General features: G+C 41.4%; 1 pseudogene; it reads right to left on the bottom strand.

Moving 5' to 3' along the window:
- Positions 1–8,822: 8,822 nt before the first annotated feature.
- Positions 8,823–9,765, bottom strand: LOC126081883 (olfactory receptor-like protein OLF3; annotated as a pseudogene).
- Positions 9,766–24,993: the final 15,228 nt, after the last annotated feature.

Genomic DNA, 24,993 nt, shown 5'->3' with positions numbered 1-24,993 from the left:
ACCAACGAAGAGAGCTCAAATACTTGCCACCATCATTGACTTTAACTAAGAGGTGATAGAAATTGGCTGCATATTCCCACCTATTCTGTTTGTATGTATCCTAGATGGTAGGTTATGGTTTGGAGACACTGGTGTGATGGAAAAATAACTAACTGGAATTAAATTGACTTACTGGCTCCTGGGTATCTCCCTCCCTGAGCCCACTTGCACTCATCCCATCTCAAATGACTGACATTTTTCTCCATAGGAAATCTGATCTCCCCCTTTGTGCTGTGAATCCTGTACCCAGACCCATATGACCAGAAGGTAGTAGTCTAGCCTGATAAAGACCACCCCAAACCTTCACCTCCTGCAGATATGCCCGTACATCAGGAGGTACCAAGGCTCTTCTACTCAGAGATTGATCTTTGGAACTCTTAGTAATCTTGTGTTTGTACCTTATTTAAATCACAAGCAATTTCTAAAAATGTCGTGGACTGAAGCATGCCCACTCTTAACTTCCCGTGTATTCTCTTCCTCTGATTACTCTGCTTTTGAGTACAGGTAATGAAACCCATATACAGCTGTCCAAACCAGATGTGATCTGCTTACAGCTTGTGATGAGATAGTGCCATTGAATATGTGAACAAAATCATCCTTGTACTTAGGGTGTCTGTGACAATGAGGGTAGCTAGCTGTAGATACTTAAGGTGCAGGGACACTTGGATTACCCAGCACCCAAAGAGCCTATGGTTATTTTTATATCATAATTCTTTCTTTGTTTATGAATAAATTAAGCCTGAAAAATCATTCTTACTCCAAGAGATAGTTTGTGTAAATTACACAAACCAAAAACCAAATCCTTTGCCATCTAGTCGATCCAACTCTAGTTAAGTTGTTGTTGTTGTTAGGTGCCATTGAGTCAATTCTGGCCCAGAGTGACCCTATGTGCAACATAAAAAAAAAAAAAAAAAAAAAAAACTGCTTGGTCCTGCTGCATCCTCACAATTGTAGTTACGCTTGAGCCCGTTGTTGCAGCCACTGTGTTGATCTATCTCATTGAGGGTCTTCCTCTTTTTTGCTGACACTTTACCAAGCATGATGTCCTTCTCCAGAGTCCCTCCTGATAATACGTACAAAGTATGTGAGGCAAAGTCTCACTATCCTCGCTTCTAAGGAACATTTTGGGCGTACTTCTTCCGAGACATATTTGTTCTTTTGGCAGTCCATTGTATATTCAGTATTCTTTGCCAACACCAGAATTCAAAGGCATCAATCCTTTTTTGTTTTTTTAATCATTGTCCAGCTTTCACTTGCATATGAGGCGATTGAAAATACCATGGCTTGGGTCAGGTGCACTTTAGTCCTTAAAATGACATCTGTGCTTTTTAACACTTTAAAGAGATATTTTGCAGCAGATGTCCAGTTACACAAACCAGAAAACCAAACCCTTTACCACTGAGTTGATTCCAACTCATAGCAACCCTAACATTACACAAAACCAAAAGCCAAACCTGTTGCTGTCAGGTTGAATCTGACTCATAGCGACCCTAAAGGACAGAGCAGAACTGCCCCCACAAGATTTCCAAGGAGTGCCTGGTGGATTTGAACTGCCTACTTTTTTTTTTTTTTTTGGTTAGTAGCTGTAGCTCTTAACCACTATGCCACAAGGGTTTCCAAGTTACACAAAGGGAGACAAAAAAAGTATGAAATGCTTTTGAGCTCTTTATATTTATTCTATAGGTTCAGAAGTTTAGCAAATCCCTTTGCAATGTATCTATCAGAGAAAGAAGAAACCCTTCTTTTATATCCCATGTGCAAAAGGAAACTTTGACATACAAAAGCATCGCTGTCAAACCCTTCGGTTATAAAAGAGAGAACCAAGTCACCGCAAAGGGGAAAGTCAGTTCTAGGACCTGCCGTGGAAGCTGATTACAAACAGGCACTTTCATAAGCCAATGCTGGGATGGTGACTGGGATAATCTCCAGTTCTGCTTTTACATACTAAACAATTGAGGCAAAAGGACATTATCAGAAGATGACTGAAGAAAACTGTGCAGGCGATGACTGATAATGAGTTACTGTATTCTCAATACCAAATAAAGAGACTTGCTGAAAAGTCTAACTGATGCTAATCTCTTTCAGTTCTGAATCTCTCTCATATTAAGAAATAGAAACAATAAGCTATGGCCTTGATAAATACAATGTAGTAGCCCTGGTCTTTGGCGTGTAATTTTCTTTAAAGGCCAAGGAAGACATTGTTCACAAATAGAAACACCCATGGCTAGTCTGCCATGCTTCTGTATCATCTTAGGTTCTTTAAGGTGTCTCTCCCTGGGAGGGAATGAGTGATGTTGCCAATAAGTTTAGATTTCCCAGTGCAACTCCCACCACTGAGTTCTACATCTGTGTACGGATCACGCATTCATGCTTGCCCTCACTCATTACTGGGAGAGGAAGGAGAAATGGAATGTGGATGCAATATCAGTGGAAAAAAGGGTGATATGAAAAAAAAGAAAAGGTTAAAAAGGCAAATAACACAAAAATGTCTAATTTTTTTTTTAAATAAGTGACATGCAAATATAAGTTAAAAATAAATGGACTGGTTATCTCATAAGTAAAGAATTTCACCTGTGGGAACTGTGCTGTTCTAAAAATTATCCATAGGAGACCAGGTGGACAACAGTTACTCTAAAGCATGGATGAGAAGGTTAGGGGGCAGTGCGACTAAATTAGTAGGAGAGGAGCAACCTGAACAGAAATAACGAGAATGTTGGCGCAAACTGAAGACTGTAACTGATGTCTTGGAACATTGTGTGTAGAAGTTGTTGAATGGGAGCCCATCTAACTGTGTATACTTCCACCAAAAGTATAATAAAATATATATTGTAAATGAATGGTCAAATGTATTGTAAAATCTGAGGATAATAGCAAAGGTAAACAGTATTCCTACCCCAAATTTTCTTGCTGGAACTGTGATTCAAGCTTCCTATGGTCAAATATCACCAGTATACTTCTCAAAATAAAACTAAGTCAATATGGACAACTTGAGGTTTTCAAAAGATGTTCATTGGCTATGTTGCTTTCTACTCCCACCCCCTCTTCCTTACTCATACACACACACACACACACACACACACACACACACATACTCACACAAACACACAGTGCTTGGAACCACATACAGCTTAAAGCTGGTTATTCAGGTGAACTTGTCTCCTGATCACCACCTTTTAAGACTGGGCCTGTAAGCACAAACCTGTCCTGTCCTGATTTCAAGGAGCTAGTTCATGCTACGGGAAAAGTGGGGTGCTGTGGGGAGGAGTGGGGTGCTGTAGGATAAGTGGGGTGCTATGGGGAGGAGAGTGCCGTGGGGAGAAATGGCACGCTGTGAGGAGAAGCGAGGTGATGTGGGGAGAAGTGGGGTGGTGTGGTGAGCAGTGGGGTGCTGTGAGGACAGGTTAGGTGCAGGGAACTTGGCCTGGAGCAGCCGAGCCTGGGATTCCTATGGCAGCAACCAGAGCCCTGTGCCAGGTGCAGCTCTTCTCAGAGGTGTCTGTAAGAGCTTACTTGGCTTTACTATCCAAATTGTATTTTCCTATAACCAAATGGACATTCATACCACCAGTAACCAAACTCACTGCATTTGTCACCTGAGCCTACAAGTGTAAGAAGAGGCTGGGGCTACAGAAATCCTGGCGTTGTGGCTCATGGCCCTATGTAAGCTCCAAGACATCTCTGAAGATGAAGACTTACGTCTAGGATGATGGGCCATATTGCCCTTGCCAGAGAAGAGAGCTGGGGAGGATGTGGGGTTTGAAAAAGTAACTACTTTTCACTCAGAGTTAAATTCTGTACAGGCTATTCAGGGAGTGCTTCTTAGGCTTCTGTAACCTCTTTGGGGCGGCAACGGGTTTAGTTTGGTTTGGTTTTAACTTTACATTCACATAACAGCTTTTAATGTTTTAACATGTATCATGTCATGCCTATTACTTTATTAATTCACTTTCAATAAACATTATTGGCTGTTTGTTATAGCCCTGTTCCTTTTCCTCCAGTAACGTAGGGGAAGCTAAAATTATTTCTTTTTCTATAGACACGGGAGCCAATATCAGAAGAGAAATTGGAAAGATTACCAAGAGTCTATTTTGCTTGGTATTTTATTTTCTTCAAAATTAGTGAGACTTATTATAAGACAAGGAAAGGTCTTTAAAATAAATTTTCACTACAGAAAACTTTATAAAGATACAATTCTGCTAAGTGCTATCAAAAAGTGGCAAGTCCTTATTGTTGTTAGTTTCTCTTGAGCTGATTTCAACGCATGGAGACCCCATGTATGCAGAGTCGAACTGCTCCACAGGGTTTTCAAGGCTGTGACCTTTTGGAAGCAGATGGCCAGGCTTTTCTTCAGAGACACCTCGGGGTAGGTTTGAACCACCAACCTTTTGGCTAGTAATTAAATTAGGATCTCTGTGGATGGGGCATGGGCATTGCTATGCTTTTGACTTCCCAGGTGATTCTAATGTGCAGTCTTCATGCCACAGGTAAAGGTAGAGGGAGTCTTCAATGGCAGCTGGCTCAGGAACAAGGCCATCTGAGAGCTACTAGACCCTCCTGAAGGTGCTGCCCTGGTAAAATTTGAGCTACAAACTGAGATTGGGAATGAATGCCACACTGGGATGGTATAATAGGGGACTGATTTGACCAGCAGGACCTAGGTGGACAGAAGGATCCCTCAAAATAGAGTAGGTCAAAGTGGGCAAAGCCCAAGGGTGTGGACTACACTGGCAAAAACTGGCGGGGCAGAAATCCAAGCCCTGTGAAAAAAAAAGTCCTGTAGGTCCAAGTTAATTAACCAGGACTATTGTCTTGTGTTCTCTGTGCTTTATACTCACTTGTATTTGTGCCAAAATAAGTATTCTTCTACACATAAAGGAGTATTTCTCAGTCTTTTATTCATTATTATCCCCCAAGGAAACTTTCTAGATATTGTTTTCCTCATCACTCTCCCCCATGAAATATTAATATCACAGGCACACTGTATGTATGTTTTTGTATTGTAGTTCTTGGGGGATCAAAATTCATTGCAGTATCTAAGATGCTTTTTTGTGCAACTCTTTCCTTGACCGAGTTTTTGCCCACTGGAGGCTGTATTGGTTTCCTAGAACTGCCATAACAAAGTGCCAGATATTAGGTGGCTATAACAACCGAAATTAATTTCGTCATAGCTCTGGAGGCCAGAAGTCCAAAATTAAGGTTTAGGCAGAGCTATGCTCTCTAGGAACACTCAAGGGGTGGAATCCTTCCATGCCTCATCCAGTTTCTGGTGGTTTTGACATTCCGTGTCTTGTGGCAGCATCAACCAGTCTCTGCCTCCATTGTCACATGTCCTTTTCTTGTGACTCTGTGTCTGGTCCTCTTCTTATAACGACACCAGTCATATTGGATCAGGGCCCATCCTACTCCAGTACGACCTTGTGTTACGTGAAATAACTACATCTGCAAAGACAACTTTTAAATCAGGTCACATTCAGAGGTATCAGGGGTTAGGTCTTCAGCATATCTTTTTGAAGGACACAAATTTATCCAGAACAGAGGCCATATCTCCCCGCTGTGAATGCATGAGGTAAAATCTGCTCTTTGTCACAGAAATATCAGAGCTCTGTTTTCAAGAGATTTTACTGCCACCTCTCATTCTTTCAGGCCCCTTAGATTGGATTGGGTAGACCAGCAAGTTGGTCTGAAACATATAGCATAGGGAAGGCAGGGGGGTTAGGGAAATAGGAAAGATGCACTATCAGAAAATAATAACAATAGGTAACAGATATGAAAATTTCCTGTGTGTCAAAGAGGGTACAAAGTGTTTCAGATGTTTCACTTAATCCTCTCAGACCTCTCATGAGCAGCTAACATTGTTCATCACTAGTTGTAGAAGAAAACTCTGAGTCCCATATAGATTTTGTTACTTGCCCAGGATTAACATATTATGTTAATTGTCTTGCTATACTTTGATAAGGAAAATGTAGAAGACTCCAAAATGTCAAGGAATAGTGTGCACACAGGTGATGAGAGAAATTTTCTGTGAGATGGCAGGAGAATCATGATATTGAAGATCAGAGTTCACTGAAAGTAGCCGAACCCAATGGTGGCTCTGGAAGGGTAACAAACCACACCGCTCTGACAGAATGACAGAGTGCAACTATACTTTCAGAGACAGGTTTAGAGTTACACAATGCTGGGTTTCAAAGGAATGAGTGGAGGAACACTCAGGTGTAGACCTACAGAGTGTGGACACAGAAGACTGGGCTGAAAAGACCTGTTTGTCATGTAGGCAAATTCTCTACAGCCTATGAAGTACTACTGGTCCCTCAGTTAGTACTCAGCAGATAACAAAGATGATGCTCAACACACAATTTAACTCCCGACTCACCCATTAGTATTGAGCCCTTAGATCCTGGGCCAAAAATAAAAGTAGTTGCTGTCGAGTTTATTCCAATGCATGGCTGCCCCATGTGTCTCAGTGTAGAGTGGTGCTCCATAGGGTTTTCAATGGCTGATTTTTTGGAAGTAGATCACCAGACCTTTCTCCCAGGGCACCTCTGGGTGTATTCAAGCTGCCAAACTTTCAGTTTGTAGCTGAGTGCTCAACATTTTGCACAATTCAGTGACTACCAGATAAAGACCAGACACTGGGAAGCTGAACCTCAATGACTGTGAAGAATGAAATGGAAGCCTAAGTGGAACAGCTCCATGGTCTCTTAGAAGACTTCACTGACAATATTCCTTCCTGCTTTGAACTACCAGAGCTTCTTCTGTGCATGACTTGTGTTTTAATTTTCCGCTCGCGTCCTACATCCTCTATGGCATTGGCAAACAGCCCACAATGGGAATCAAAACTATATTTAGAAATGACGACTACCTCAGAATACTTACAACTTTAACAGCAGGGATTGGCAACAGTTTTTGGAACAGATCAGAAAGTAAATATTTTAGGCTTTGTTGGTCTTGTGGTCTTTGTCAAACAGCACTGCCATTGTAGCAGTAAAACAGTCATAAACTGAACTAAACATAGAAAAAAAAAAAGAAGGAAATAAAACAAAAACTGCTTGGTGCAGAGGCAATTCCAGCTCATTGTGACCCCATGTGTTTCAGAATAGAACTGCTCTACAGAGTTTTTAAGGCCATATCTTTTGGAAGGATGTCACCAGGCCTCTCTTCCAAGGAACCTCGGGGTGGGTTTGAATCACCACCCTTTTTGGCTAGTAGAGCACTTAACTGTTCATGCCATACAGAACTCCAAAACAGCCATAGATAATAAGCAGATGAGTACGACTATATACCAATAAAACTTTATTTGTGGACCTTAAGTTTTGAATCTCATATGATTTTCACATGCATGGAATCTTATATTTGTTTTGATGTTTTAAACCGTTTAAAAATGTGTTAAAAATTCTTAACTCATGGGCTGTCCAAAAATAAGTATTCGGCTGCATCTGCACTAGGGGCTTCTAGTGTCAGCTGGCTTTCAAATGGATTTGGATTCTACAAGATTCTAGAAGGCTCTTAATATATAGACTTGAGGGAACCATCTGCACAGCTGGCTGACCCATCCTGATTCCCCAAAATGCATATCTAAAGTAGTATATTTCATTGACTTGTCTGAGGAGTATGTCATTCTTACATTAACTATGTCTTTGATATTTTACTTATCACGTTGTTCATTTTCTTATTTTGTCTCCAAAGTTTCAGAGAAAGGGTTTACTGATTTTTAAAAGATATGACAGTTTTAACATTTTGAATGGGACCCATTTATATGCAATGATTTTCTTCTCAATCTGTACATACGCCACTTAGCAAATCCAAATCCATTTGAGAGCCAGCTGACGCTAGAAGCCCCTAGTACAGATGCAGCTGAATACTTATTTTTGGACAGCCCATGAGTTAAGAATTTTTAACACATTTTTAAATGGTTTAAAACATCAAGAGAAACAAGATCCCATGCATGTGAAAATCATATGAGATTCAAAATTTAAGATCCACAAATAAAGTTTTATTGGTATATAGTCATACTCATCTATTTATTATCTATGGCTGTTTTGGAGTTTCTGTATGGCATGAATGGTTAAGTGCTCTACTAGCCAAAATCAGCTTTTCCTTGGCCAACAAAGCTATTTTGTACAAACCATCTACAGTTGAATTATTATCAGGGTAAAATAAAATATTTCACTGATATCCCTCAACTGAATTAAATCAATACCTCAAAAAAGAGCACTCATTTCCACAGGTGGCTTATCCTAGAGAAAAACACCTGAAGCAGCCTTGGTCACAGCACTCTCCTCACATTATCTCAGAGTTGTGACTCACACAGTTGCCGGCTGGGCATGCATATAGCGTCAGTATTTTAAGTGAGTTTCACATTTCAGATGTGAAAATGCATTCTGTTCCCAATGGAAACATCATTAATGTGTTCAAAATGTGAATGAATACAAACTAGTGATCCAAGGCTAGATCCATGAGTAGGTCCATGATTACAAATAACGTGACAACTCAAAACAACAAAATTGTTTCTTTCAATACCCTCAGTTCACAGGAGTGGAGATTTAGCAAGCATGTGAAGGTCTAATACTGAAGTGCTTAACTTCAAAGAACATTATGCTCTTATATAAATAGTCCCCCACATCCTACATCACAACACAACCACTCAGCCTCCTACCTAACATCACCAGTACATGTTATGTCATCTCCTTCATGGTTGCCATGGTGATGCACTCTCTACCTGTCATATCTGAGTTGGGTGGGGAACAGAGGCAAAGCTCTTTTGTCTGTGTGAAGTTCACGATTCATCAAGTTGCCAGTTTTGAGGTTAACACAGAGAATTGTCCTAAGAGCTTTGCCAAGTACCTTTCACATCCTTATTCCTCACACTGTTAATAATGGGGTTCAGCATGGGTGTTAAATGGCATAGAAGAGTGAGGTCATCTTCTCCCTGAAGACCAAGGGGCTGGAGCAGGGTTGGATGTATGAAAATAGTCATGACACAGCACAAGGCAACCACTGTGAGATGAGAGACACATGTGTGGAAGAATTTTCTCCTTTCCTCTGTGGACTGGAGTTTTAGGATGATGGAGAAGATCCTGATGTAGGACAAGAACCATGTAGAATGGTGTCATCATCTGGGAGGTGCTGGAAACCATGATTGCAACCCCACTAGAGGACATGTCCACACAGGCCAGCCTGAGGACAGCTAGGAGTTCACAGAATATGTGATAGATAAGCTTGTCTGAACAAGTGGGAAGCTGAAAGGTGACAGCAGTCTGCAAGAGAGAGTTGATGGAGCCACTGATCCAGGATGAACTGCCCAACCTAGCACACAACCCTCCATGCATGAAGGCAGATTATCTTGGAGGACCACGCACAGCCATGTAGCAGTCATATGCCATCACTGTCAGTAGAACAAACTCAATCTCACCCAAGCCCAGGGAGAAAAGTAGCTGGGCTGCACAGTTCAGGTAGAAGATTATGTTCTATAAGAAAATGCACCCACAGCTGAGAGACTATGCTAGTGGCATAAGAGATGTCCACAAGGGAGAGGCTGGTGAGGAAGTAATACATGGGTGGGTGGAGTAAGTTGTCCAGTCTGATCAGAAGAACAGTGGAAAAGTTTCCCAGCACCTTCACCAGGCACATGATCAAGAATAGGACAAAGAGCGACACCTGAGTGCCCCAATCACTGGAGAAGCTGAGGAGAATAAATTCACTCGCCCACGTTTGGTTATTTGTTCCCATTAAAAAATGTGAGGATTATTCATCTGCAGAAACAGTGAGAAATAACAGAATCTGTTCAATCTGAGAACAATGAGAAAGCATGTTGTGTATGTCCAGCCAGCCTTTGCCAGGTGGTTCAGGTCTTCATGAGGCCCCGATGATGGGCTTGATCTCAATATGAATTGTATCTACTCTGCACCAAGGAGACAGGCCAGTGGCTTCATAAGGACTTGATGTGGTTTCAGAGAGTCCAATTTGAAGCCTACAGGTAATGAAACAAAATTTTATTAGTTCTACATAGTCACCAGGGAAAGGAGAGGACGGCAGGGAACAATGGTGGGTAAAATGATAAACAATGAAGAAAAATGTGGTTCAAAAGTTAAACAGCCACCTTCAATATTTAAATTAGACCCAGCATGATGAAACTCATATCTATTACGAAAGGAAAAGATTAGGAAGAGGCAGGTGTCTTATGGAAAGATATGAGATAGAGAACCTAGGTTTTGAATGGATTTTCGTTGTTTTCTGTATGATTTAAGGGTAGATAACAAAATTTTGCACATAAAATGGTTTAATATTATATTATAAGGACGATATTACATAACCCTCCAGTACATTTGCACTTCTATAGGTATCTTATAGGGAAAGTACTTTATAAACAGTTACTGGTAGCCCTATGGCATAGGTATAGGTAATAGCAGTGACAAGACCTCTAAACTGGGGTAAATAAAGTAGCAAATTTGTTTTACCCTCATTTCTCCTCCCAAATTCAGACATCAATAAAAATTGAGGCAACGTTTAATAGCTCTGAGGACTTGGTAATGGGCTTGAACACTTTCCAGACTCTGGGACCATTAGTCTTTTTAACACCCTTTGGTTCCTTAAGCCTTTAGTGGGACAACATAGGGGATTGGCAATTGTATCCTGTGTGCTTTCTTTTATTTCTTTTTCCAACTCATCACTGCTAAGAATCTACTTTTCTGACATGGGTTCATAAAAGCAACAAACATATGGTTATTTAGGCTTTCTAGGTACAAGAGAAGGAGAGAAAACAATGTTTGACTCCTCTTCATTGCCCAAGGCAGCAAGGAGATTTGAACTTATGTAGAGTACACTGCAATGGAGTTCACCTTTTGTTTTCTCTCACTCAGCAAGTGTTTTTTCAGCAGAGCTAATATGTTATAATATTAGTTTTGAACATTAAGCAGAAATAATTTACTTTAAAAGAAAAACTTTGTAGGACTTTTTCTTATTATGACTCCACGTCTGCCTAATGGCTAACTTTTCCTTATTGTGGTAAACAAAAATAAGGGCAAGTAGGATATACAGGAAGAAGGTGGGGTTGGGAGAAGAAATAGAGCTTCTTGCTTCATACTCCCCCACACAGAGGTCGGGATGGGGTATCTGAGTTGAAGAATGAAGACTGCCTATTCTTCAAGTTTCATTATTGATGAAGGACCGAACAAAATAACTATTTGCAGAAATGCCATTTCATATATGGTTCAAATAGTTACATCTATTTCCTACGAATCTCCTCCCTAAAGTCCACCTCAATACTTGATCTTCATTTCAACATTTCTACCTTTTATGCCCTATAATGATGGCTCCACCACCACCCCTTACTTTCTCTCCTTTAAACTCGATCATCCTGAGAAAACATCTACCTGCCTCAAAGTAAAAGTTCAAATTCAAATTCTGAGGCATCAGAAAATGTTCATAAAACCATCTGTTAACCTTTGTTGAACAAACAGCAGATGTGCACCACAAAGTAGACATCTGTACGTTACTTTAACAAACATCTATGAGGTGCCGTCTTTCCTTGATGCTAGGATCTCGACTGTGAATGTTACTCTTCCCTGTGCTCAAATTGCTGACCTGTTTCAAGGAGAGAAGACTCAGAAACAGAACTTTGTTTGCCATCTGTTCCTCTGCTGCACTGTGCAGGCTGCCTGAGAACATACAAGTCCATGACTCCTCCGATCCTTTTACCTACCTCCCCAAACACTCGACCCCACACATCTCTGGAACAGCTCGTGTTTCTTTACAAATGAGTAATAAATTCACGTTCTAGAAGAAGCAAGAGCTTCAGAGCCCAACAGTGTTTGCTCAGATTTCATGCCTCTTCTGCCTTCTGTGACCTTAAGAAAGCTCCGTATCTGCTCAGAGTCTCACATTTCTTCATGTGTAAGATGTGGGTAATATTGGCCAAGTGAAAGGTGAAATCTAATGAGTGAAATACAGCTTTATTATCCCACAGTCATGGAGTCCCTTTTGAGATTCATGGTAGATAAAGAGTACAGAAATAGCATCATGATTTGAAAAGCCAAATGAAGGGGGAAGTATATGTGGGCCAGATGATAACACCTGCAGTTAATACTGTCTCTACTTTACCTTCAGCTCAGCTTCAGTTGAACAGAGTGGGGGCTCTGCTCTGGCTTCAGGATGCAGAAGGAATTAAGTGTGCTTCATATCTAACCACTCATATCATGAAGCCAGAACTCAGTCTTTCTAGCTTTAACAAATATCAGGACTGAAAGGTTATTCTTTTTAGAACCCAAGATTAAAAAAAAAAAAAAAAAGGTGCTGAGCTTTGTCACACAGCTCTTTTGACTTGACATAACAAATCTAATTTAAAAGTGAAATTTTAGTAAATTATTATCGAATCATGAATGTTAGGTATCTCCCAACTAGTCTGTTATGATTGACTTAAGCTCTTACTGGTTGATCCCCAGATGGGGGTCCATTCATTCCCAGCTCTCTACAGCTCTGCAGAGTACCTGGAAGTCAAGGGAGTAGTTCAAGTAACAATATGACTTCTTAACAAAGTGCCCTTGTAGCCCTTTACCAAATCATCACCACATCCCTGCTGTACCAGTAATGAATCCATTGAAGAACCCATGATCAGTGCTCATCAGAAAAAAGGTCTGAATCCTGACACACAGGCAAAATCAATAAAACTGACACAATTTTCCCTCTCACGGTGCCCCATAGTCAGGATCACGACTTTCAGTACTCTCATCTGATGTTTCTGTTAACAGAGTTTATCAGCTTTTAATAGTTCCTGTTTCTTCAGAAATAGCATTTAGTTTCCCTGTGACTCTATGGGCCGACACTTCAAAGTATTTACTTGACTTTGCAAAAAAGGAAGTATTTAGGGCTTGACACTGGGTTCCTTTCCCACTTGGAACATTCAATGCCATATTCTATTACCCTACCTCAGTGAGTATATTCTACATTTAAAAACTATGTAACATTTTTCCACTTCTAGGTCCCTCTACTTCAACAAATTATCTTCTCTCTTTTCAGGCACATGAGGAAAAGAGAAGTACGGATTTGGGGAGACTCAGGAGGCAAGCACACTATAGATGGATTCCTCAGTGCCTCACCCTCCAGCGTAACATTAGAGTTCAGAATAATGATCCTTTCCACTGTTCATCCATGATGCCAAGTCAAAGAGTGCATGGTTGGACAAAGGAATGGATCGGCCTCTACAATCCAGTCCCAAAACAGACAGAAACTTTAAGGCAGAGGCCATTAGCCAAGTGATCTATCATCTAGTAAAGAAATGACAGGACTTCCTGCCAACATGGCACCATAGACAGAAGCACCACACCATCCCTCCACAGCAAAGACCCATAAAACTAACTAAAACACAAACACCATTCCTGGAACCTGAAGTGCCAAATGAAGAGATAGAGAGCTCAGCCAAGCACCTAATGGAATAAGGAACTGACAAGATGAAGAGTGAGGAGGGATACATGTGGAGGGCCCCATCAGCTAATGCAGTATGGATCTGCCATCTTGGACTCCTGTCAGGGATCGGCAGACAGGGAGCACTGGAAAGCAGCTTAGTGGATCTCCCAGCAGGAGACAGAGCACCCAGTAACCAGCGATACATGTTTTCCCACCCCCCATTATCTCCCCATGGCTCTACCTCCAGGATTCCTTGCTGGCTTTGGTGGCTTGGCTGGCTGGGAAGTGCAGCATCCATGCCACTTGGATTTGCCCTACTTACGTTGGAGATCGGTGGACAGAGAGCAGGGGAAAGCAGCTCCACAATGTTCCCAGCAGGAGAAAGAGCACCAAGTAAAGAGTGATATAAGCTTTCCTAGCCCCCTTTCTGCCCACTCACCTTTGGCCTCCTCTACTTCCTGCCAGCTGTAGTCTTTTGGCCAGGAGACAACTTCTTTGGCCTCAGGATGCTTGGATTCACCCTGCCCTCACTGGCCAGGCCCCTGAGCTGATATTGCTTCTTTCTGTCTCTTTTGGTTTCTTCTGTGCCTCCTACCACCTCCCCCTCCTTTCTCTGGAACATCTGGCTCCATGTGCTATCTTTGCTTCTTCTTGAAAGGCTATGAAGGCACACTCAACTCGGGAACCACTCCCCTGGCCTGCGACACCACACTGGTGGGATCCTTGGGATTTTTTTTCCCCCTTGTTTTGCTTTGTTCTGTCTTCTTTTTCTTTTTGTGGCTTGGGAGCCCCTTCTAGACGGGCTGCACTGTATGGCTTAGGAGCCACTCACCCAATCTGTGAAGACTTGTAGGTGGGATCCCTGGGGGCATTTCTTTTTTTCTTCTTTCTTTCTTTTTCCTCTCTCTTTCTCCCTTTCTCTCTGTCTTCATTTCTCAGTTCTTTTCTCTCTACACTTATCTTTTTTTCCTGTCTCCTGAATACCTGGTGCTGTGTGACATCTATACCACCTCTAGCCAGGTGATACTGTGCAGCCTGGGAGTCAGTTCTCTGGTCTTAGCAGCCCCACTGGTGGGACGCAGGGGCTCCTGGGAGTGAAAAACACTTAATAGACAAAAGATAAGCAGTAATTTTGGTGAAAGGTAAGACAGTACACAATACCAGGGAAGCCAGCACAACCTGTACAAGTCAAGGCTACAGTAGCTCCATAGACTCATCCAAACTCCCTGAGGGACCAAATTGCTGAGCCAGAGCTTGTGGGGACCATGGTCTCAGGGAACTTCTAGCCCAACTGGCATAACAGAGTTTATAAAGAAAATTTCCTATATTCTACTTTGGTGAGTAGCACCTGGGGTCTTAAAAGCCTGTGAGTGGCCATCTAGGATACTCCACTGGTCTCACCCCTTCAGGAGCAAGGAAGGATGAAGAAAGATGAAGACACAAGGGAAAGATTAGTCCAAAGGACTAATGGACAACATCTACCATGGCCTCCACCAGACTGAGTTCAGTACAACTGGATGATGCCCGGCTACCACCACTGACTGTTCTGACAGGGATCACAATAGAGGTTCCTGGGCAGAGCTGGAGAAAAATGTAGAACAAAATTGTAATCCAAAAAGAAAGACTATACTTGCTGGCCTGAACAGAGACTGCAGAGACCCTGAGAGTATGGCTCCTGGACACCCTTCCAGCTCAGTAATGAGGCCACTCCTGAGGCTCACCCTTCAGCCAAAGATTGAACAGGCCCATGGAACAAAACAAGACTAAAAGGGTGCACCAGCCTTGGGGCAAGGACTGGAAGGCAGGAGGGAACAGAAAAGCTGGTAATAGGGAACCCAGGGTTGAGAAGCAGGAGTGTTGACATGTCATGGGATTGTTAACCAATGTCATTATACAACAATGTGTGTACTGTTTGATGACCTTCATCTAAAGTTCAATTAAAAAAAAAAGAGAGAGAGAGATGACGATATGCAGCTAAGCGGTAAGAGCCCAGAAGCCTACACAGACCTGAATTTGTTTGTACATCATCTTAATAACACTCCATCCAAATGTAAGCCCAGTTGGCCTCCTTTTTGGGGCTCTCGATGCCGACTCATAGCGACCCTATAGGACAGAGTAGAACTGCCCCATAGAGTTTCCAAGGAGCGCCCGGTGGATTTGAACTGCCGACCCTTTGGTTAGTAGTTGTAGCACTTAACCACTATGCCACCAGGATTTCTCTCAGTGGTCTTAGCTGGGACAAATGAAAGTCTTTAGCATGGAAGCAGAGCGCAGAAGTCAAAATCAAGCAGATCTGTACTTCTGCACCATCAGGCTGTCAGAGAAATGGCACTTTCGTTTGCAAAAAGAACCCTCTGACTCAAGGTGGAAGAGTCTGATTATGGAGACACTGAAAGCATCCATCATGAGCAAGGATATTTGCATCATCCAAATGTTTGGAGACAGAGATCTCCAGAGCCATCTAGGTGGGTAGCGTCTCAAGGATGTTTTGATATACAGAGAGGGCATTAGGGTTTTTTCTTTTTGGGGTCTTGTTTTCTACTTCCTGCCTGAATTTGGTTGCTAGACTTTCACACAGTTTTTTTTTTTTTTTAACTTTTATTGAGTTTCAAGTGAATGTTTACAAATCAAGTCAAACTGTCAAGTGTAAGTTTATATACACCTTACTCTGTACTCCCACTTGCTCTCCCCCTAATGAGTCAGCCCTTCCACTCTCTCCTTTAGTGACAATTTTGCCAGCTTCCAACTCTCTCTATCTTCCCATCCCCCCTCCAGGCAGGAGATGCCAACACAGTCTCAAGTGTCCACCTGATACAAATAGCTCACTCTTCATCAGCATCTCTCTCCTACCCACTGTCCAGTCCCTTCCATGTCTGATGAGTTGTCTTCGGGAATGGTTCCTGTCCTGGGCCAACAGAAGATTTGGGGACTATGACCGCCGGGATTCCTCTAGCCTCAGTCAGACCATTAAGTATGGTCTTTTAATGAGAATTTGGGGTCTGCATCCCACTGATCTCCTGCTCCCTCAGGGGTTCTCTGTTGTGCTCCCAGTCAGGGCAGTCATCGGTTGTGGCCAGGCACCAACTAGTTCTTCTGGTCTCAGGATGACGTAGGTCTCTGGTTCATGTGGCCCTTTCTGTCTCTTGGGCTCTTAGTTATCGTGTGACCTTGGTGTTCTTCATTGTCCTTTGCTCCAGGTGGGTTGAGACCAATTGATGCATCTTAGATGGCCGCTTGTTAGCACTTAAGACCCCAGACGCCACATTTCAAAGTGGGATGCAGAATGATTTCATAATAGAATTATTTTGCCAAATGACTTAGAAGTCCCCTTAAACCATGGTCCTCAAACCCCCGCCCTTGCTCCGCTGACCTTTGAAGCATTCATTTTATCCCGGAAACTTCTTTGCTTTTGGTCCAGTCCACTTGAGCGGACCTTCCATGTATTGAGTATTGTCCTTCTCTTCACCTAAAGCAGTTCTTATCTACTAACTAATCAGTAAAAAACCCTTTCCCACCCTCCCTCCCTCCCCCCCTCATAACCACAAAAGTATGTGTTCTTCTCAGTTTATACTATTTCTCAAGATCTTATAATAGTGGTCTTATACAATATTTGTCCTTTTGCCTCTGACTAATTTCCCTCAGCATAATGCCTTCCAGGTTCCTCCATGTTATGAAATGTTTCACAGATTCCTCACTGTTCTTTACTGATGCGTAGTATTCCATTGTGTGAATATACCACAATTTATTTAACCATTCATCCTTTGATGGACACCTTGGTTGCTTCCAGCTTTTTTCTATTGTAAACAGAGCTGCAATAAACATGGGTGTGCATATATATGTTCGTGTGAAGGCTCTTATTTCTCTAGGGTATATTCTGAGGAGTGGGATTTCTGGGTTGTATGGTAGTTCTATTTCTAACTGTTTAAGAAAACGCCAGATAGATTTCCAAAGTGGTTGTACCATTTTACATTCCCACCAGCAGTGTACAAGAGTTCCAATCTCTCCGCAGCCTCTCCAACATTGATTATTTTGTGTTTTTTGGATTAATGCCAGCCTTGTTGGAGTGAGATGGAATCTCATCGTGGTTTTAATTTGCATTTCTCTAAAAAAAAAAAAAAAATTTTTTTTTTTAGTGGCTAATGATCGAGAGCATTTTCTCATGTATCTGTTGGCTGCCTGAATATCTTCTTTAGTGAAGTGCATGTTCATATCCTTTGCCCACTTCTTGATTGGGTTGTTTGTCTTTTTGTGGTTGAGTTTTGACAGAATCATGTAGATTTTAGAGATCAGGCGCTGGTCGGAGATGTCATAGCTGAAAATTCTTTCCCAGTCTGTAGGTGGTCTTTTTACTCTTTTGGTGAAGTCTTTAGATGAGCATAGGTGTTTGATTTTTAGGAGCTCCCAGTTATCTGGTTTCTCTTCGTCATTTTTGGTAATGTTCTGTGTTCTGTTTATGCCTTGTATTAGGGCTCCTCACGTTGTCCCTTTTTTTTCTTCCATGATCTTTATCGTTTTAGTCTTTCTGTTTAGGTCTTTGATCCACTTGGAGTTAGTTTTTTGTGCATGGTGTGAGGTATGGGTCCTGTTTCATTTTTTTGCAAATGGATATCCAGTTATGCCAGCACCACTTGTTAAAAAGACTATCTTTTCCCCAATTAACTGACACTGGGCCTTTGTCAAATATCAGCTGCTCATACGTGGATGGATCTATGTCTGGGTTCTCAATTTTGTTCCATTGGTCTATGTGCCTGTTGTTGTACCAGTACCAGGCTGTTTTGACTACTGTGGCTGTATAATAGGTTCTGAAATCAGGTAGAGTGAGGCCTCCCACTTTCTTCTTCTTTTTCAGTAATGCTTTACTTATCCGAGGCTTCTTTCCCTTCCATATGAAGTTGGTGATTTGTTTCTCCATCACATTAAAAAATGTCATTGGAATTTGGGTCAGAAGTGCATTGTATGTAGAGATGGCTTTTGGTAGAATAGACATTTTACTATGTTAAGTCTTTCTATCCATGAGCAAGGTATGTTTTTCCACTTAAGTAGGTCCTTTTTAGTTTCTTGTAGTAGTACTTTGTAGTTTTCTTTGTATAGGTCTTTTGCATCTTTGGTAAGATTTATTCCTAAGTATTTTATCTTCTTGGTGGCTACTGTGAATGGTATTGATTTGGTGATTTCCTCTTCGATGTTGTTTTTGTTGATGTAGAGGAATCCAAGTGATTTTTGTATGTTTATCTTATAACCTGAGACTCTGCCAAACTCTTCTATTAGTTTCAGTAGTTTTCTGGAGGATTCCTTAGGGTTTTCTGTGTGTAAGATCATGTCATCTGCAAATAGAGATAATTTTACTTCCTCCTTACCAATCCGGATGCCCTTTATTTCTTTGTCTAGCCTAATTGCTCTGGCTAGGACCTCTAGCACAATGTTGAATAAGAGCGGTGATAAAGGGCATCCTTGTCTGGTTCCCATTCTCAAGGGAAATGCTTTCAGGTTCTCTCCATTTAGAGTGATGTTGGCTGTTGGCTTTGTATAGATGGCCTTTGTTATGCTGAGGATTTTCCTTCAATTCCTATTTTGGTGAGCGTTTTTATCATAAATGGGTGTTGGACTTTGTCAAATGCCTTTTCTGCATCAATTGATAAGATCATGTGGTTTTTGTCTTTTGTTTTATTTATATGGTGGATTACATTAATGGTTTTTCTAATATTAAGCCTGCCTTGCATACCTGGTATAAATCCCACTTGGTCATGGTGGATTAATTTTTTGATATGTTGTTGAATTCTATTGGCTAGAATTTTGTTGATGATTTTTGCATCCATGTTCATGAGGGATATAGGTCTGTAATTTTCTTTTTTTGTGATGTCTTTACCTGGTTTTGGTATCAGGGAAATGGTGGCTTCATAGAATGAGTTAGGTAGTATTCCGTCATTTTCTATGCTTTGAAATACCTTTAGTAGTAGTCGTTCCTCAACACCAACAAAGAGAACTTCAAACAAGAATTCACCAAGTCATTACCATTTGCAATAGCCCCTGTGATGGTTAAGACCGTCTGTCACCTTGGCTGGGCCATGGTTCTTAGTGTTTTGACAGATGTATAATGCTGTGGTCGCTTCCCTGTTGAGATTCCATATGTGACCCCCCCATGATGGAATCTGCTGTGAGTAGCCAATCAGTTGAAAGTGAGTTTCCTTGTGTATGTGGCCCGAACTGAATATAAGTGGACATTCTGGCAAGGCTTGGGGGCTTTTTGCTCCTGCTGGATCCTGCAGCTGGCTCCTGTTCATCTGACCTCTGATTCTTGGGACTTGAGCTAGCAGCTTACCTTCAGACTTGCCTGCTGATCTTAGGACTCATTGAACTTCAAAGCCTGTGAGCAAGAGCCCTGCTGTCTGATCTGCTGATCTTGGGTTTGCCAGCTCCTATGGTGACATGAATTAGGAGAAGCCTATCCTTATCCACACACTTGGGATGTTCCAGCCCCTACAACCACATGAGCCATTTCCTTGATATAAATCTCTGTGTATGTATTTATATACTCTACTGGTTTTACTTCTCTAGTGTACCCAGCCTAAAATGGCACCCAAGAAGATAAAGTACTTAGGAATAAATCTAACCAAAGGCAGAAAGACCTATACAAAGAAAACTACAAAATACTACCGCAAGAAACTAAAAAAGACCTACATAAGTGGAAAAATGCACCATGGCTCAAGGACAGGAAGATCCAAGATTGTGAAAATGTCAGTTCTATCCAAAGTGATGTACAGATAAATTGCAATCCTGATCCAAGTTGCAACAGCATTATTTAACCAAATGGAGAAAAAAATGACTAACGTTACATGGAAAAGGAAGACGTCCCAAGTAAGTACATCAATACTGAAGAAGAAGAACAAAGCAGGAGGCCTCACGCTACCTGATTTTAGAATCTATTATACTGTCATGGTAATGAAACCTCCTAGTGCTGGTACAACAGATACATAGAACAATGGAACTGAATTGAGAATCCAGATGTAAATTCATTCACCTATGAGCTGCTGAAGTTTGGCAAAGGCCCAAAGTCCAATAACTGGGGAAAAGACAGTCTCTGTAACAAATGGTGTTGGCATAACTGGACATCCATCAGTAAAAAAATGAAACAGAACCCATACCTCACATCATCCACAAAAATTAACTCAAAATGGATCACAGACCTAATATACAATCTAAAAAGAGAAAGATTATGGAAGGAAAAATAGGCACGATGCTAAAAAAAAAAAAAAAAAAAGCAGCGCCGTCGAGTCTACTTCTACTCATAGCGACCCTATAGGAAAGAGTAGAACTGCCCCATAGAGTTTCCAAGGAGTGCCTAGTGGATTTGAACTGCTGACCTTTTGGTTAGCAGTAACCACTATGCCACCAGGGACAATGCTAGGGGTTCTAAAATCTGGCATAAATAGTATACAAACCAAAACTAACAATGCACAAACACCAGAAGAGAAACTAGATAACTGGGAGCTCCTAAAAATCAAACACTTATGCTCATCGAAAGACTTCAACAAAAGAGTAAAAAGAGAACCTACAGACTGGGGAAAAAATATTTTGGTCAAGACATATCTGATAAGGGTCTAATCTCTAAAATCTCCGCGATATTGCAACACCTCAACAATAAAAAGACAACTAATCCGATTAAAAAAATGCATAAAGGAAGTGAACAGACACTTCTACCAAAGAAAACATTCGGGGGCTAAGAGACACTTGAGGAAATGCTCATGATCATTAACCATTAAAACAAACAAATTAAACCCATTGCCGTCCAATCAATTCGGGCTGATAACGACCCTATGGGACAGAGTAAAACTGCCCCACACAGTTTCCAAGGAGGGCCTGGTGTATTTGAACTGCCCCTCTTTTGGTTAGCAGCCTTAGATCTTAATCACTAGCTCTCTGGTTTCCGTTAGCCATTAGAGAAATGCAAATCAAAACTACATTGAGATATCTTCTCACCCTTACATTACTGGCACACACACACAAAAAAATGTTGGAGTGGTTGTGGGGACATTGGAACTCTTACGGACTTCTTGTGGGAATGCAAATGGTACTGCTGTTGTTAGGTGCCATCGAGTCGGTTCTGACTCAAAGCGACCCTATGCACAACGGAATGAAACACTGCCTGGTCCTGAGCCATCCTTACAATCTTTGTCATGCTTGAGCCCATTGTTGCAGCCACTGGGTCAATCCATCTTGTTGAGGGTCTTCCTCTTTTCCGCTGACTCTGTACCCTGCCAAGCATCATGTCCATCTCAAGGGGCTGATCCCTCCTGACGACATGTCCAAAATATGTAAGACGCAGTCTCACCATCCTTGCCTCTAAGGAGCATTCTGGCTATACTTCTTCCAAGACAGATTTGTTCGTTCTTTTAGCAGTCCATGGTATATTCAATATTCTTCGCCAACACCACAATTCAAAGGCATCAATTCTTAGGTCTTCCTTACTCATTGTCCAGCTTTCACATGCATATGATGTGATTGAAAATTCCATGGCTTGGGTCAGGCGCACCTTAGTCTTCAGGGTGACATCTTTGCTCTTCAACACTTTCAAGAGGTCCTTTGCAGCAGATTTACCCAATGCAATGCGTCTTTTAATTTCTTGACTGCTGCTTCGATGGCTGTTGATTGTGGATCCAAGTCAAATGAAATCCTTGAAAACTTCAATCTTTTCTCCGTTTATCATGATGTTGTTCATTGGTCCAGGTGTGAGGGTTTTTGTTTTATGTTGAGGTGCAATCCATACTGAAGGCTTTGATCTTCACTAGTAAGTGCTTCAAGTCCTCTTCGCTTTTAGCAAGCAAGGTTGTGTCATCTGCATAACACAGGTTGTTAGTGAGTCTTCCTGCAATCCTGATGCCCCGTTCTTCTTCATATAGTCCAGCTTCTCGGATTATTTGCTCAGCATACAGGTTGAATAGGTATGGTGAAAGAATACAACCCTGACGCACACCTTTCCTGACCTTAAACCAATCAGTATCCCCTTTTTCTTTCTGAACAACTGCCTCTTGATCCAAGTAAAGGTTCCTCACGAGCACAATTAAGTGTTCTGTAATTCCCATTCTTTGCAGTGTTATCCATAGTTTGTTATGATCCACAGAGTCAAATGCCTTTGCATAGTCAATAAAACACAGGTAAACATCCTTCTGGTATTCTCTGCTTTCAGCCAGGATCCATCTGACATCAGCAATGATATCCCTGGTTCCACATCCTCTTCTGAAACCAGGCTAAATTTCTGGCAGTTCCCTGTTGATATACTGCTCCAGTCATTTTTGAGTGATCTTCAGCAAAATTTTGCTTGTGTGTGATATTAATGATATTGTTTTATAATTTCCACATTCGGTTGGATCTCCTTTCTTGGGAATAGGCATAAATGTGGATCTCTTCCAGTCAGTTGGCCAGGAAGCTGTCTTCCATATTTCTTGGCATAGATGAGTGAGCACCTCCAGCGCTGCATCTGTTTGTTGAAACATCTCGATTGATATTCCGTCAATTCCTGGAGCCTTGTTTTTCGCCAATGCCTTCAGAGCAGCTTGGACTTCTTCCTTCAGTACCATTGGTTCCTGATCATATGCCACCTCTTGAAATGTTGAACACCGACTAATTCTTTTTGGTATAATGACTAGTTGTATTCCTTCCATCTTCTTTTGATGCTTCCTGCGTCATTTAATATTTTCCCCATGGAATCCTTCACTATTGCACCTCGAGGCTTGAATTTTTTCTTCAGTTCTTTCAGCTTGAGAAACGCCGAATATGTTCTTCCCTTTTGGTTTTCCCTCTCCAGCTCTATGCACATGTTATTATAATACTTTACCTTGTCTTCTCGAGCCACCTTTTGAAATCTTCTGTTCAGCTCTTTTACTTCATCAATTCTTCCTTTTGCTTTAGCTCCTCGATGTTTGAGAGTAAGTTTCAGAGTCTCCTCTGACATCCATTTTGGTCTTTTCTTTCTTTCCTGTCTTTTCAATGACTTCTTGCTTTCTTCATGGATAATGTCCTTGATGTCATTCCACAACTTGTCTGGTCTTTGGTCACTAGTGTTCAGTGAGTCAAATCTACTCTTCAGATGGTCTCTAAATTCAGGTGGGGTATACTCAAGGTCATATTTTGACTCTTGTGGACTTGCTCTGATTTTTTTCAGTTTCAGCTTGAACTTGCATATGAGCAATTGATGGTCTGTTCCACAGTCGGCCCCTGGCCTTGTTCTGACTGATGATATTGAGCTTTTCCATCGTCTCTTTCCACAGATGTAGTCAATTTGATTTCTTTGTGTTCCAACTGGCGAGGTCCATGTGTATAGTCACAGTTTATGTTGGTGAAAGAAGGTATTTCCAATGAAGAAGTCGTTGGTGTTGCAAAATTCTATCATTCGATGTCCGGCATTGTTTCTATTCCCAAGGCCATATTTTCCAACTACTGATCCTTTTTCTTTGTTTCCAACTCTTGCATTCCAATCACCAGTAATTATCAATGCATCTTGATTGCATGTTCAATCAATTTCGGACTGTAGCAGCTGATAAAAATCTTCTATTTCTTCATCTTTAGCCCTAGTGGTTGCTGCATAAATTTGAATAATAGTTGTATTAGCTGGCCATCCTTGTAGGCATATGGATATTATCCTATCACTAACAGCGTTGTACTTCAGGATAGATCTTGAAACGTTCTTTTTGACGATGAATGCAACACCATTCCTCTTCAAGTTGTCATTCCCAGCATAGTAGACTATATGATTGTCCAATCCAAAATGGCCAATACTAGTCCATTTCAGCTCACTAATGCCTAGGATATTGATGTTTATGTGTTCCATTTCATTTTTGATGATTTCCAATTTTCCTAGATTCATACTTCGTATATTCCAGGTTCTGATTATTAATGGATGTTTGTGGCTGTTTCTTCTCATTTTGAGTCATGTCACATCAGCAAATGAAGGTCCTGAAAGCTTTACTCCATTCACATCATTAAGGTCAACTCTACTTTGAGGAGGCAGCTCTTCCCCAGTCATCTTTTGAGTGACTTCCAACCTGGGGGCTCATCTTCCAGCACTATATCAGACAATATTCCGCTGCTATTCATAAGGTTTTCACTGGCTAATGCTTTCCAGAAAGTAGATTGCCAGGTTCTTCTTCCTAATCTGTCTTAGTCAGGAAGCTCAGCTGAAACCTGTCCTCCTTGGGCGACCCTGCTGGTATCTGAATACGGGTGGCATAGCTTCTAGAATCACAGCAACATGCAAGCCCCCACAGTAGGACAAACTGACAGACACGTGGGAGACTATCACCTTGGAAAATAGTATGGTGCTTCCTTAAAAAGATAGAAAGAGAAATATCTTATGATCCAGCAATCCTACTCCTAGGAACATAAAAAAATAGGAACATACCTGAGATAAATAAGAGCTGTCACATGAATAGATATATGCACATCCATGTTCGTTGCAGTATTATTCACATTAGCAAAAGATTGAAACAACCTAAATTCCCATCAATAGATGAATGGATAAACATATTATGGAACTTACACACAATGGAATACTGTGCAATG

Source organism: Elephas maximus, chromosome 8 (genome assembly GCF_024166365.1).
Source record: "Elephas maximus indicus isolate mEleMax1 chromosome 8, mEleMax1 primary haplotype, whole genome shotgun sequence".
NCBI classification, from domain to species: Eukaryota; Metazoa; Chordata; class Mammalia; order Proboscidea; family Elephantidae; genus Elephas; species Elephas maximus.
The sequence above is the reverse complement of the archived record's forward strand: the minus strand, read 5'-3'. Positions and strand labels throughout refer to the sequence as shown.